Source organism: Staurois parvus, unplaced genomic scaffold, assembly GCF_062004578.1.
Source record: "Staurois parvus isolate SC_StPar_1 unplaced genomic scaffold, SC_StPar_1.0 ptg000061l, whole genome shotgun sequence".
Classification (NCBI taxonomy): Eukaryota; Metazoa; Chordata; class Amphibia; order Anura; family Ranidae; genus Staurois; species Staurois parvus.
Window position 1 is genome coordinate 9,971,405 of NW_028317857.1, and position 15,452 is coordinate 9,986,856.

Below are 15,452 nucleotides of genomic sequence, written 5' to 3' on the forward strand. Positions count from 1 at the left end.
GCTTGAGAAAGAGGGTGGAGCCCTTGAAACGCATTGCTGCCCACCCCTGCCTGTGATGCTGTGTTCTGTCTTTGTAGTGTGTGGAGTACAGCCACAGAGGCCATGGGCTGAAAGATCTGACTAGCGGCTCTAGCACTGTTGCTGCCAAGGCTTATCAACATCCAGTGCCTATCACTATGCGGTCCTTGGTTCTTTCTTTACAGCCATTATCTTGCACTTCAATCTGGACACAGGCAATATACATGTGAGCGAGGCTTCCTCTTTTTGTGAATAAATTTATACAGCCTTTGAATCCTGGCATTCTTGTTATTTCATATTTTTACATGTTATGAGTGAATAGTTTTCCCAAGAACGTTCCTTGAGGTGCTGGAGGAACCAATTTCCTTTGACTCCACCATAAAGACTTTTGATGCATAACAATATATCTGCAGACATTGGTACTCATATCCGATATCCAATTTTTTGTACATTTATGTTTGGCATTTCCATCAATTTTTACAGATCACTTCTCACTTCAGTTTTTTCTATAGGACAGGAAATGAAGGAAAACCCCAGCAAACACAGATGGCAAAAAAAGAAAAAACAAGAGTTTTAACCCTTTCCTGCTCTCTCTCAAAAAACAAAAACACATTTTGGCTTTAGATATACTTTAAATGCTGTCTGTTTCCCTGGTATTGAGATTTTCAGTCAGTTCTTCATCCATCTGACACAATAACCTGGACAAGTGGACAGGAAGGGAGGGCTTAATCCCTTAATGGTCACACAGATACATAGGAGTAAAATGCTGGCAGAGGTTCTAAATCTCCCACTTTCTACAAGATATTGGGGCTGATTTACAAAAACTGATGCACTCAGAATCTGCTACAGCTGTGCATGGTGTTCAATCAGCTCCTAACTGCAGCTTGTTCAATTAGGCTTTGGCAAAAAACCTGGAAGCTGATCGGTTACTATGCAGATCTGCACCAGATTTTGCATTCTTCAGTTTTAGTAAATAACCCCCATTGTGCTTTTTTTTGCTTCTTGCTTTCCCATTCTACAGGTGCATGCAGATTCCTTGTATAAATTGAATACTATGAAGGCGCCACATTCAATGACCTAGGGACAATGTACTTCCATGTATAAGTCTAGGTTCACACCTATGCAGGTTGCGTTTAAGGCATTTCTGCATTGCGTTTTGTGTTGCGTTTTTGCCGTGTTTTTGATGCTTTTTTTTTAACATTTTTCTTGTTGCTAGGCAGATTTAAAATGCAAAACACATCAAAAAAGCATCAAAAATGCGGAAAAAAATGCAATACATGCTTTTCTGCAGCATTCCCATTGAAGTCTGTAGAACCAAAAATGCAAAGTTGTGTGTTCAAAAAAGTACCTGACCCTTTCCAAAAAACTCACCGGGTGAAAATGCGAAGATGTGAACCTGTCCCAAAGGAAATCATGTTAAATGGAATGTACTGCGTTTCTGCAAAACGCAGCAGAAAAACGCTTAGGTGTGTCCTGCCCCAGAAACCTTGCAAGATTCATATATCCCTAAGTTGGGGAGGATAGAGACACATCACGCAATCAACAAAGCTGAAACTCTGTTGTTAATTAACTCCCTTAACAATCTGGCATTCTCTGAATGCCAAAATAAATCAGCAGTAGTGTTGGTGAAAGCAAGCTCTTTACATCAAAACCATAACAGATTTTTTTCTAAAACAGATTGACTAGAGCTTACAGTTTGATTTTTTTTTCTTATGTAAACTCTGGCTTCATTAATATGTAAAGTCTCTATCACATGGGAGATCAAAGGGCAGTAAAAATAAAAAGTTGAGCCACCATTGTACTGCCCCCTGACCACCCAATTAAATTCTACTACTGCATCCAGATAGGGCTGTTCACATCCTGTGGCAAAGCTTGACAGATGGAACCATCTGTCAAATGCACCCATTAAGATCAAAAGGAAAATGGCGCAATGTGGTATTTTATGGGATTAAAAAAAACCCAGACATTCGAAAGGCCACATGATCATCTCTCGATTGCCTGGCAACCTCTGCTCTACTGGCTCTGAAAAAAAATCTATTGTAGATGACTTTTTAGAGGGTAGTAGTCACTGCTGCTCATCTATGAGAGCCCTAAAACCTTTTCTTTTTCTTTGCAGCCAGCCTGGTTTTTGTGTCATCATACAATAAGACTGTACAAATATGAAATGCAGCGCTGTGTGGTGTTGCCCTAATATAGGCAACAATAATATAGAAATAAAACCAAACATGAAATATGGAATTTAAATCATAAATGAATGAAATGCAGTCCAGTAATAGTGCTCGCTGTTCTCCAGTGCAAATGATAGAAATGCACACTAACCAGAAGCGTATTGGTAATGCGCATGTGTACAAAATATCCTGAAGAATCCCCTCTCTTTCTGGTCAGAAAATGGATAGGAGCTGGAAAATGTGGAGATGAAGTGTCCTCGTGTGGTGAAGATGACGTCTCACAGGCCAGAAATATGTGGAGTGGGTAATTCTCCTTCTCTGGAGCTGGTACAAGGGTCACTCTGAGGCTGCAAAAATTGAAAGGCTCCTCACAGGAGACATAGGGAAGAACTCATAGTGTAGTATGTAAATGTGCTTTATTAATCAAAAAAAGCGTTTGGTGAGAATCACAGTGGTGCCAGATACAAATGAGTGACTGGCCCTTCCAAAGATGGCCACCGGGCCTCCATGTGGCGCCGGCGGCGTGATGTCAACGACGTCCTGGGCTCCAACTGACGCGTTTCGTGCGCATGCACTTCTTCTGAGGTAGAGCAGACCTCAGAAGAGCTCTACCTCAGAAGAAGTGCGTGCGCACGAAACACAGTCACTCATTTGTATCTGGCACCACTGTGATTCTCACCAAACGCTTTTTTTGATTAATAAAGCACATTTACATACTACACTATGAGTTCTTCCCTATGTCTCCTGTGAGGAGCCTTTCAATTTTTGCAGCCTCAGAGTGACCCTTGTACCAGCTCCAGAGAAGGGAAATTACCCACTCCACACATCTCTGCAAGGATATCTCTGGCCTGTGGGATGTCATCTTCACCACACGAGGGCGCTTCATCTCCACATTTTCCAGCTCCTATCCATTTTACCAATTACCAATTACCAATACGCTTCTGGTTAGTGCGCATTTCTATCATTTGCACTGGAGAACAGCGAACACTATTACAGGACTGCATTTCATTCATTTATGATTTAAATTCCATATTTCATGTTTGGTTTTATTTCTACATTATTGTTGCCTATATTAGGGCAACACCACACAGCGCTGCATTTTATATTTGTACATTTATTTTGGGACTTTTTATGTGTTTTCCTTGAATGTTCAGCTGCTGACATTTTGGAGCGCTCACTGTAGCCTTTCTATTTATATATACAATAAGACTGGTTTACCCATCTGAGACTTTAATTTTCTGATCCTATTATTATTTTGTTAACATTCCGTGCTGTTTCTGATTAATGTTTACAATTTGCATATGTTATGAACAACCCCTGGCAAAAAGTATGGAATTGCCACTCTTGGAAAATGTTAATTTAATTGTGTAGAAAAAACAATCACTATTTTCATTTAACATTCCAAACTTCTGGCTTTAAGAAACACTTAAAAATATAAAAAAAAAGAAAGAAAACTGTAGTCAGTTGCAACTGGTTTTGTAAATCAAGCAGTAAATCAAAAGGACTTTGAAAAAGTCATGATGACGAAACGCGTCAGTTGTGATGTCAGACGTTACTGGAAGTATTGTGGCGGCCATTTTGGATGAGGTCTGGACTTCCTATGGAGAACAGTGAGCCATAAGGCTATCTTTACTGCTGTATGTACTCTGCAAAGGCTATCTTCACTGCATTATTAACTCTGCATATTATGTAAGCACTTTTGAATAAATTCTTGTTAAAATTTTAAGGAGCTTCTGCACGAAGATCTTTTACTTTTAGTTTGGGTATTTCGCTGATTTTGGCATTTGGTACTAGAAGCCTGGAACAGCAACCCGGTTTGAGTTAAAGCTTGCACTACCTGTCAATCTGGTAAGGTATATGGAAATAATGGTATATAGTAAGCGCTCATAAACAATGCAAGCAGCTGAACATATAGGAAAACACATAAAAGTCCCAAAATACATAAACAAAAGAAATGCAGCGCTCTTGAGAAAAATGATAATAATAAACACAGTCCAATGAAAAAACAGTGCTCCTTGTTTCCCAGTGTAAATGGTAGAATTTTGCACTAACCAGAACGCGCATAGGTAATGCGCATATGTGTATATATCCCGAAGATCCTTTCTCCACTTGAGTCTGGTCAGATATACGGCTTGGAAGAATGGAGATCCTACGCCCTCATGTGGTGGAAAGTGATCCAGCAAGTCAGAGCAATAACGATCTAGGTGAGCCTCCAAAGGAACTGGCACAGGAATCCCCAGGGCTACAAGGATGGAAGAAGCTCCTCACAGGAGACACAGGAGAGCACTCATAGTGTAGTAATTAAAACTTTATTTGAAGACAGCACAGGTGCAGAATACAGTAGAATAGCCAAGTATGGGCAAACACACTGACCCTATTAGATGTCAGAATGGCCGCCGGGCCTCCTCGTGGCACCGGCGGCTTGGTGTCAACGGCGTCCTGGGTCCCACCTGACGCGTTTCGTGCGCACGCACCTCTTCAGAGGTGGAACATAGGGCTGCCGTGACCGTTTGATCGTACCTAAATACCGTATTTCGCGCATGCGCACTGGTGTGGCGCCATCTTGCCGAAGTCCATGCGTCCGCAATACCCAAGTGCGCATGCGCGGATGCCATTTCACCATGGGTCAGGAGAGAACACGAATCACTAAAGAGCGGCTCCATATAAGTGGAGTTCGGATGTCCGATGTAGGCTCAGAGCGCATGCGCGGATGCCATTATCTAGTGCATACATAGTTCAATCTTACTGGCACAGAGAAGGATGAATCTCTGATGGTAAATAGCTGCAAAAACACGGTGTTGGAAAATAGAACAATATTAAACAGAGAACCCACCCAAGGGCATCCCATACACAATAATGCACATAAGAGAAGAATATATAAGAAACCAGATCAAAAGATTAACAGAGAGCTGGTAACAGTGCTGATATAATAAAAGCCATTAACTCCATATGCCCCAAATAAATGAAGCGGGGTTAATGGTTAGATGTTAAACCAATTGTAAATCAATTGTAATGTCAAGTCCCCACCGCAGGGAGAATTACCTATATATAATGTTAAAGACACCATGGTGAAATGGCAAAATAATAAAATTGCTAAAATAACGCATGGGGATTGGTCAACAGAAATTCGATCAAGACCCATATATGACAAAATGACATACATAAAACGTACAAAATAAAATTCGAAAACATGGAATAAAATAGTAAATAAAATCAAATAAAGAGACAAAGTGCAGTTGGCACCAGCACAATAAAAAGGACTAATAAGGGTCAGAATGGAAGTCATATAAGCGCATATAAAAAGTGACAGAATTAATGAATAATCCTATGTCAATGCGCAATAAGGGCCTGAAAACATGATGTAAACCGGTCCGCTTAATTGGCCTAAGTGTGTAAGTTGGCAATAAAGGATGGATAACAATATGTATAATATCCAAAGGTGATGAGCAAATCCACAAACTGTTAGTCAAGTACCGCAGGGTTAACTGTTGTCAATATAGCAATTAACATCCAGTTCGATATTCAAACCTGCAGGGTATAAAGTGTCTAGCTCAAAGATGTGTTTAGTCTCTAATTGTGAGACGGCCCTAGTTTTACAAGTTCCTCTCCAATGTGGAGTCACAATATCAATGCCCACAAATCTCAAGCTGGTAGGGTCTCTATGATGATGTTTCCTATAATGGAGGGACAATGAGTGTTCCTTATATCCCTTCTTTATGTTGTTAACATGTTCTCGAAGGCGGTCCCTAAGGCGCCTAGTTGTCCTACCTATGTATTGCTTGAGACAGGGGCATTCCAGTAAATACACAACAAATCTGCTATTACAGCAAATAAATTTATCGATGTTATACGACCTATTAGTTTGATTGGAGGTGTAGGTGTCTATCTTTCTTTTCCTCATACCATTACATTTACAGGCGATGCATTTGTTGCATGGGTAGAAGCCCGTATAGTCAAACAAAGTGGAAGGTGATTTAGGCATGGTGATAACATTAGGGGCTATTTTATCCCGCAAGGTGGATGATTTACGGAAGATAACCTCGGGTTTCTCCGGAAGTATCTTAGCAAGAGTGGTATCAGCCTTCAAAATCCCCCAGTTCTTAGTAATTATATGTTTTATGGATCTATATTGGGCAGAGAATGTTGTAATAAATGGACATACCAAATTTTTAGGTGGTTTCGTCTGAGTACTTAATAGATCATGCCTATCCATGTTGGTTATTAATTCCATGGTTTCATTCAAAACCTTCCCATCATATCCTTTCTCAAGGAATCGTTCTTTAAGGATATTAGCCTGCGTGTGGTAAGTGTCAATATTGGTACAGTTTCTTCTCAATCTGAGGAATTGTCCCTTCGGTATACCTGCCAGCCAACTAGGGTGATGACAGCTCCCTAGTGGAATAAAACTGTTTCGATCAGTGGTTTTGAAAAAGGATTTGGTAGTAATGTGTCCACCGGTGTTAATTAGAGTGAGATCTAGAAAATCAATTTCAATGTTACTAAACTTATATGACAATTTAATATTCACAGAATTGTTGTTAAGGGTAGTGAAAAAATTAGTAAGGGATTGTTCCGTGCCATTCCAAAACAGGAGCACGTCATCAATATACCGCTTATAATACAGCAATTCAGGCCAATCCATAGCATAGATGTTGTCCTCCTCCCAATAGGACATGAACAAATTTGCCAGGCTGGGGGCAAACTTTGCCCCCATGGCAACTCCCTTGACTTGCAGGTAGTAATTGCTGTCAAACCACATGTAGTTCTTTGACATGGCAAAATTCAGAAGTTCCAGTATGAAATCAATATGCGGAGGGAGTAATGAGCTCTCATGCGTGAGATAATGTTTGGCGACTGTCATCCCATCTCTATGGTCAATGTTGCTGTACAACGCCTCAACATCCGCTGTTACCAAAAAAGAGGATGGAGGAATAGAGATATCTTTGATGGAATTTAGGACATGCTTCGTGTCCCTTAAATAGGATGGGGTATGCAGTACTAATGGTTGGAGATGATGATCGATATAAGCTCCTATCCTCGAGCAGAGTGAATCGATCCCACTCACTATTGGTCTGCCCGGAGGTTTTAGTGGATTTTTATGCACTTTGGGCAATATATACAAGACCGGTAAACGAGGGGCCTTGGGACACAGGAATTCCTTCTCTTTTTTATTAACAATTGATTTATCATAACCATTTTTGATAATCTTTTTGAGAGTGCGTTTATAATCTGATAGGGGGTCTTTGTGAAGCAGTTGGTATGTGGACGTATCTCCGAGGATATTATATACCTCTGCTGTGTAATCACTCTTATTTAAAATGACTACCCCTCCCCCTTTATCCGCAGGTCTTACTACGAGATCTTTCTTCTCTAGAAGGGATTTGATTGCTGTGTCTATTTTAGGGTCTTTATATATTTTCTTAGTGGGAAGATTTTTTAGATCTTTCAATACTTGATCTTTGAATAAACTAACAGCTGAATTGCTTTGTGGTGGGGGATTGAAAGTAGAAAAATTGATTTTCTAGATCTCACTCTAATTAACACCGGTGGACACATTACTACCAAATCCTTTTTCAAAACCACTGATCGAAACAGTTTTATTCCACTAGGGAGCTGTCATCACCCTAGTTGGCTGGCAGGTATACCGAAGGGACAATTCCTCAGATTGAGAAGAAACTGTACTAATATTGACACTTACCACACGCAGGCTAATATCCTTAAAGAACGATTCCTTGAGAAAGGATATGATGGGAAGGTTTTGAATGAAACCATGGAATTAATAACCAACATGGATAGGCATGATCTATTAAGTACTCAGACGAAACCACCTAAAAATTTGGTATGTCCATTTATTACAACATTCTCTGCCCAATATAGATCCATAAAACATATAATTACTAAGAACTGGGGGATTTTGAAGGCTGATACCACTCTTGCTAAGATACTTCCGGAGAAACCCGAGGTTATCTTCCGTAAATCATCCACCTTGCGGGATAAAATAGCCCCTAATGTTATCACCATGCCTAAATCACCTTCCACTTTGTTTGACTATACGGGCTTCTACCCATGCAACAAATACATCGCCTGTAAATGTAATGGTATGAGGAAAAGAAAGATAGACACCTACACCTCCAATCAAACTAATAGGTCGTATAACATCGATAAATTTATTTGCTGTAATAGCAGATTTGTTGTGTATTTACTGGAATGCCCCTGTCTCAAGCAATACATAGGTAGGACAACTAGGCGCCTTAGGGACCGCCTTCGAGAACATGTTAACAACATAAAGAAGGGATATAAGGAACACTCATTGTCCCTCCATTATAGGAAACATCATCATAGAGACCCTACCAGCTTGAGATTTGTGGGCATTGATATTGTGACTCCACATTGGAGAGGAACTTGTAAAACTAGGGCCGTCTCACAATTAGAGACTAAACACATCTTTGAGCTAGACACTTTATACCCTGCAGGTTTGAATATCGAACTGGATGTTAATTGCTATATTGACAACAGTTAACCCTGCGGTACTTGACTAACAGTTTGTGGATTTGCTCATCACCTTTGGATATTATACATATTGTTATCCATCCTTTATTGCCAACTTACACACTTAGGCCAATTAAGCGGACCGGTTTACATCATGTTTTCAGGCCCTTATTGCGCATTGACATAGGATTATTCATTAATTCTGTCACTTTTTATATGCGCTTATATGACTTCCATTCTGACCCTTATTAGTCCTTTTTATTGTGCTGGTGCCAACTGCACTTTGTCTCTTTATTTGATTTTATTTACTATTTTATTCCATGTTTTCGAATTTTATTTTGTACGTTTTATGTATGTCATTTTGTCATATATGGGTCTTGATCGAATTTCTGTTGACCAATCCCCATGCGTTATTTTAGCAATTTTATTATTTTGCCATTTCACCATGGTGTCTTTAACATTATATATAGGTAATTCTCCCTGCGGTGGGGACTTGACATTACAATTGATTTACAATTGGTTTAACATCTAACCATTAACCCCGCTTCATTTATTTGGGGCATATGGAGTTAATGGCTTTTATTATATCAGCACTGTTACCAGCTCTCTGTTAATCTTTTGATCTGGTTTCTTATATATTCTTCTCTTATGTGCATTATTGTGTATGGGATGCCCTTGGGTGGGTTCTCTGTTTAATATTGTTCTATTTTCCAACACCGTGTTTTTGCAGCTATTTACCATCAGAGATTCATCCTTCTCTGTGCCAGTAAGATTGAACTATGTATGCACTAGATAATGGCATCCGCGCATGCGCTCTGAGCCTACATCGGACATCCGAACTCCACTTATATGGAGCCGCTCTTTAGTGATTCGTGTTCTCTCCTGACCCATGGTGAAATGGCATCCGCGCATGCGCACTTGGGTATTGCGGACGCATGGACTTCGGCAAGATGGCGCCGCACCAGTGCGCATGCGCGAAATACGGTATTTAGGTACGATCAAACGGTCACGGCAGCCCTATGTTCCACCTCTGAAGAGGTGCGTGCGCACGAAACGCGTCAGGGGGGACCCAGGACGCCGTTGACACCAAGCCGCCGGTGCCACGAGGAGGCCCGGCGGCCATTCTGACATCTAATAGGGTCAGTGTGTTTGCCCATACTTGGCTATTCTACTGTATTCTGCACCTGTGCTGTCTTCAAATAAAGTTTTAATTACTACACTATGAGTGCTCCCCTGTGTCTCCTGTGAGGAGCTTCTTCCATCCTTGTAGCCCTGGGGATTCCTGTGCCAGTTCCTTTGGAGGCTCACCTAGATCGTTATTGCTCTGACTTGCTGGATCACTTTCCACCACATGAGGGCGTAGGATCTCCATTCTTCCAAGCCGTATATCTGACCAGACTCAAGTGGAGAAAGGATCTTCAGGATATATACACATATGTGCATTACCTATGCGCGTTCTGGTTAGTGCAAAATTCTACCATTTACACTGGGAAACAAGGAGCACTGTTTTTTCATTGGACTGTGTTTATTATTATCATTTTTCTCAAGAGCGCTGCATTTCTTTTGTTTATGGTAAGGTATATGGGTTGACAGGTGTTACACATATTATCATATCACATTGTGTTACCTGGTCACTTGCTGATGTTTGTCGGGGTACGGATTCACCTTACATGAAGGATAACTGACTCTGCAGTGTCAGAAGGATCCTGGACCAAGAGGGTTTTTCTGTAATAAAGCCTTCTCTACCTCTCTATTTGGTAAGGAGCATTGATTGGCAGGTGTCATATGATTTGATTGCACTGTTTGACCACTAATTGTTGTGTGGTGTGGCACTTACAGTACATGGAGAAGTGTTGATTACACAAGCGAGTTCCTACTCAATTTGGATAAGGGCAGGAACCACAATCACTGGATGTACATGTGATCAATGAAACACTGGTTTTGTGCACATTTGGAAGTATATGCACTGTTAACCCCCTTGGCGGTATTCCCGAGTGTAGCTTGGGGTTAACTTTCAGTACCAAAAGCGGTAACCCCGAGCTACACTCGGGATTACCCTGCAGCGTTGCTCAGGGATTCCCTTCAGCACTTACCTTGTCCTGCGCTCCCGCGATGTCCCCCCTGCAGTATCCCTTCCATCTCCTCCAGCCAATGCCGGCATCCGTGTTCTGAGTTCCATTCCCTGCGAGCGTCGGGACATATGGGACATACGGGGGCGAAACCGGTGGGAAATTCAAAAATTTCAAAATGTGACATTCATTAATACACTAAAACCACATAGTAAAACATTACTGTAACAAACCATTTCACATGTGTAGCAGGCTCCTTGTACAAGAGGATTCAGAAGTCAGTCCTCCCTCTCTCTCCCCTATTTGTAAAACCTGGGCATTCTGCCAAGTTCATGACTCATCCACTACACAGCAAAGAACGCTGGGAGAGGGAGGGAAGCAGGAAGTGAAGGGGAGAACAGAGAGACACGAGGCTGGAGAAAAGACAGGGACACGTGGAGCCTGTCCAAGCAGAGGAGGAGGCACTACAGCACTCAGCGCGGATAGAGGGACCCTGCTGTGTGTTCAGAGTCTGGTGAGCTGTCCCCCTGGAGAGAGTAAGACACACCATTTACACTTTGCATATAGACTGGGACATCCGCACCCCACTGCTGGGATCTCACCCATTCGGGGCCCTGTGCAAGCCACAGATCCCCCTGCCTGCTTTGCCCCTCACCACCAGTGTAATTGAGACTGTCTGCCCTGGGGACTGACACATACTGGGAGATTGCATCCTGCGACTGCCCCTGGTCTTGGGGTGCTTTGTGTTGCGTTTAGACACTGAGGTTGGACCCTCTCAGCCCAGAAACCTAGTGAAATCGGATGTAACCCACACCAGCTGAAACTCCAAAGAAGCCTTCAGCTGCTATTAACTTCATTGTAAGGACTAAACGTGCACCAACTAGAGCTCCACCGTTACAAGGACTAGAGTGGGGGAATCTGGCTTAGTAGCCTTATTAGAGGTACCTCTTTATTGCATTCTGTTCTGACTCTGAGGTGATTTTTGGCTAACGCCCCTCAGAAGCAGAATCATACACCGGTGTGGGTAATACATTTCATTGATAGAGCATAAGTAAGTTTATTTGTTTGATATCAGTTGTATTCTGCTTAAAGTGCAACTCTGCCATCCGGAGACTCTTGGCTGTGAAGCCCTCTAGTGGCAGACCAAATTTACTGCATTGCAAAAAGAAGAAAAGTAAGTTTTGAAGTTGAAAGGGGAACCCCACCCCTCTACACTGCATTTCATTCTCCATAAAATTGTTCTTGTTTCATTTAACCCTGTGTCAGCAAATTTCTTGGCGGGGTATTTGCTATTCATTACCAGTTGTGCCAGAGGGATTGGGTTTGCTTAGGGTTGGATCTATTGAGCGCAGGACCCATAATATATTCCAGCTTGTCCCAAGGGGCAGTGCTACACGTGGGGGCTCGTCCGGGATTCTTGCTGCTCAATTACCCAACAACCACTCAAGCAGTGCCCTATACCAACTCCTAAGATGGACGTCGCAGCCGCGACCAAGTGGTGCAGCAGGGAAAATGCTTTCCCAGAACGGAGTGTAGTGATCGAGTTCCCCAGAGAAATGGGGACCGAAGAACAGATTACCAAGATAGTGAATGCACTACCCACAGAGGGAAAGAAAACGTGGGTGATAGATGTGATACCCGCCTCAGACACCACCCTGGCATATGCCCTGCTAGAGAGGAAGAAGGGGATCCCTGACAGTTTCCAAGAAGCCAATATCCAAATAGAGGATGGGACAAGGCTCCAGTTACTTCAGTTGAACACCCCCAGGCCTAGTTGTGCAAAACCTGAGAGGGAAGAACCCCTGTCCCAGACACCTTTAGCCACCATAGGCCCGGAATTCCTCACTGCATTGGGGGACTTCATGTTAAAATGCCGCAAAGACCCCTCTCCATACACAGGGATGTATCGGAAGCTCCGATTCTTCTCGGGTAGGCAACCAATACCTACCGAGGAGGATGGCTTTGAAGAGTGGCTAGACCAAGCCATGCAAGCACTAAGTGAATGGGACATTCCTGAGGCCCACAAGAAACAGAGGATTACGGAGAGCCTAAGGGGCCCTGCATTGGAGGCCATTCGCAACCTAAAACTTAGCAAACAGGATTGCACTGCTCAGGGCTATCTAGATATTTTACAAGATGTATTTGGGCGTACTGAAAAGGCTTCAGACCTCATCTATCAGCTAGAGCATACCTACCAAAATGAAGGGGAGAAACTCTCCAGTTACATGGGACATCTAGACAAGATAATATACCAAATTCTGCTAAAAAGGGGAATAGGCCCTGAAAGAGTAGATGAGGTTCGGCGCAACAAGTCCTACGGGGAGCCAGGCCCCTAGACCCCATTGCCATTCTATTACGAACTTGGCGAGATGGTGGCCTCCTGAACTATCCAGACTTGATCCGGACTGTGAGAGAGGAGGAAGCCATGTTGGATGACAAAGAGAGACAGTCAGACTCTGTTGTAGGGGTCCGGGTAGTCAATGTGGGAGGTGACACCCCTGAAGTTGAACTCCTTAAGACTCAGGTGTCCCAACTAATGGAGATGGTGACCTTACTAATGGCGGGACCGTCGGGTTTAGCGAGAGAGATGAGAGCAGTTTCTGAAAACCTGTCAGGAGTTGCCCCAACGCAAGCAACTAGTCCCACCATTCAAATGACCTGCTTTAATTGTGGAGGAACCGAACATGTCAGGAGAGTCTGTCCAAGCCCCAGGAAGCCTGAAGCTAAGCGCCAAAAACCAGCGGAAAACTTCAGAGGGCCCTGGTAAAGGAGCAACCCAGGGACCCCACCACCGCAGCTAGCTCCACTCAACCAAGTAAGAGGGGGGTGAGGAGAAAATCTGGCCCTATCCAGAAGGACCCCACCATCCCTTACAAACAGCCTAGGGAAAATGCCACTTCACCTCAGGGAGTCAGTGCACACCTCAAACCTGGGAGTCAACCACGGCTTAGGCCGAGCCAAAACTCCCCCAGGAGGAGAGTAAGGATAAGAACTGCAGAACAGAAGAAGACGACTACCTGTTCACCACTCCCTGAGAATTTAGTGGGACCCTCCCCTGTCATCCCGATTCAGGTAGAAGGGATTTATACCAGGGCTCTTCTGGACACCGGAGCCCAAGTAACCCTTCTGTACCGAGACTTCTATGACAAGCATCTGAAGCATGTGCCCTTGCAGAAGCTGGAAGATCTGGAAATATGGGGCATAGGAACCCAGAAGTTTCCCTATGATGGTTACCTATCGGTCAGACTAACTCTTGATCCTTCCATGATAGGGAAGGCTGAGACTTTCGAAGCCTTAGCCGTCATCTGTCCCCGGCTGCCTGGGGCCAATGGGAGTCCCCTAATCATAGGGACCAACACCAATCTTGTCAGAAGGCTGCTGGCGCCATTGGTCGAAGAGCCCAATGATCAACCCACTTCTGTACATCCCATGCTGAGGCAAGCATATCAGCGCCTGGTACAAGAGAGGAGAGCCCCAGCGGAAAGAATAGGGAAGATATGGCGCCTGGATCAACATGAGAAGGTGCTACAACCCGGAGAGGTGGCGTGTTTACAGGCATCAGTCAAATTGACCTGGAAGCAGCCAGGCCCCTTCATTGTCCTTGAGGCTGGTGGCTGTGAAGAGAACACAGGAGTGGAGATCCTCCCGGAGGTAGTGTCAACAAAAGCGCTACGGAGGAGCCACGGAAAGGTTTCGGTCAGTGTTCATAATCCAACTGCTGCCCCAGTGAAAATCCCAGCTCGGGTGCTGTTAGGACATGTGGATCCTGCAACCCCAATCTTGCCCACTGAGCTAGGGGACGGAAGAGAGAAAGAAATCCCTGTTGATGCGTTTTACCCAAGGAACACCCCCCTTTCCCCAGAATGGAGAGAGAGAGCAAAGAATCAACTCCTAAGGTGGCGGGCTGCATTCTCCAGAAGTGAGTTCGATGTGGGGTGTGCAGAGAGTGCCCATCATCGGATCCGGCTTCGAGAAGACGCCCCATTCAGGGAAAGGGTTCAACGAGTTCCATTGGGAGATTTGGAAGACCTGCGTGAGCAATTGGCAGAGTTGAAGAGGACAGGCATCATCAGAGAGTCCCGAAGCCCATACGCCTCTCCGATAGTGGTGGTCCGGAAGAAGAACGGATCTTTAAGATTGTGCATCGACTACCGGACGCTAAACTGAAGAACTGTTCCTGATCAGTATACCACCCCCAGGATAGAGGATGCTTTGCAAAGCCTATCAGGGGCAAAGTGGTTCAGTGTGCTGGACCTGAAGAATGGGTATTACCAGATCCCCATGCACCCGGAAGACCGAGAAAAGACCGCGTTCATAACCCCAATAGGGTTCTTTGAATTTGACCGGATGCCTCAAGGTTTGTGCAACACTCCAGCCACCTTTCATAGGCTGATGGAGAAGACGGTGGGTGACATGAATTTAATTGAAGTACTGGTATACTTGGACGACATCATTGTGTTCGGGAAGACCCTGGAGGAACATGAGGAGAGATTGGAGAAGGTGCTCAAGAGACATTATGATGAGGGACTGAAGTTATCTTTGGAGAAGTGCCAGTTTTACCAACCCTCGGTCAATTACCTGGGTCATATCGTATCTGCCGACGGAGTGGCCACTGACCCCAAGAAGCTGGAAGCTGTCACCTCATGACCGAGGCCCACAAATGTCACAGAGCTCAGATCTTTCCTGGGGTTTTGCTCCTATTATCGCA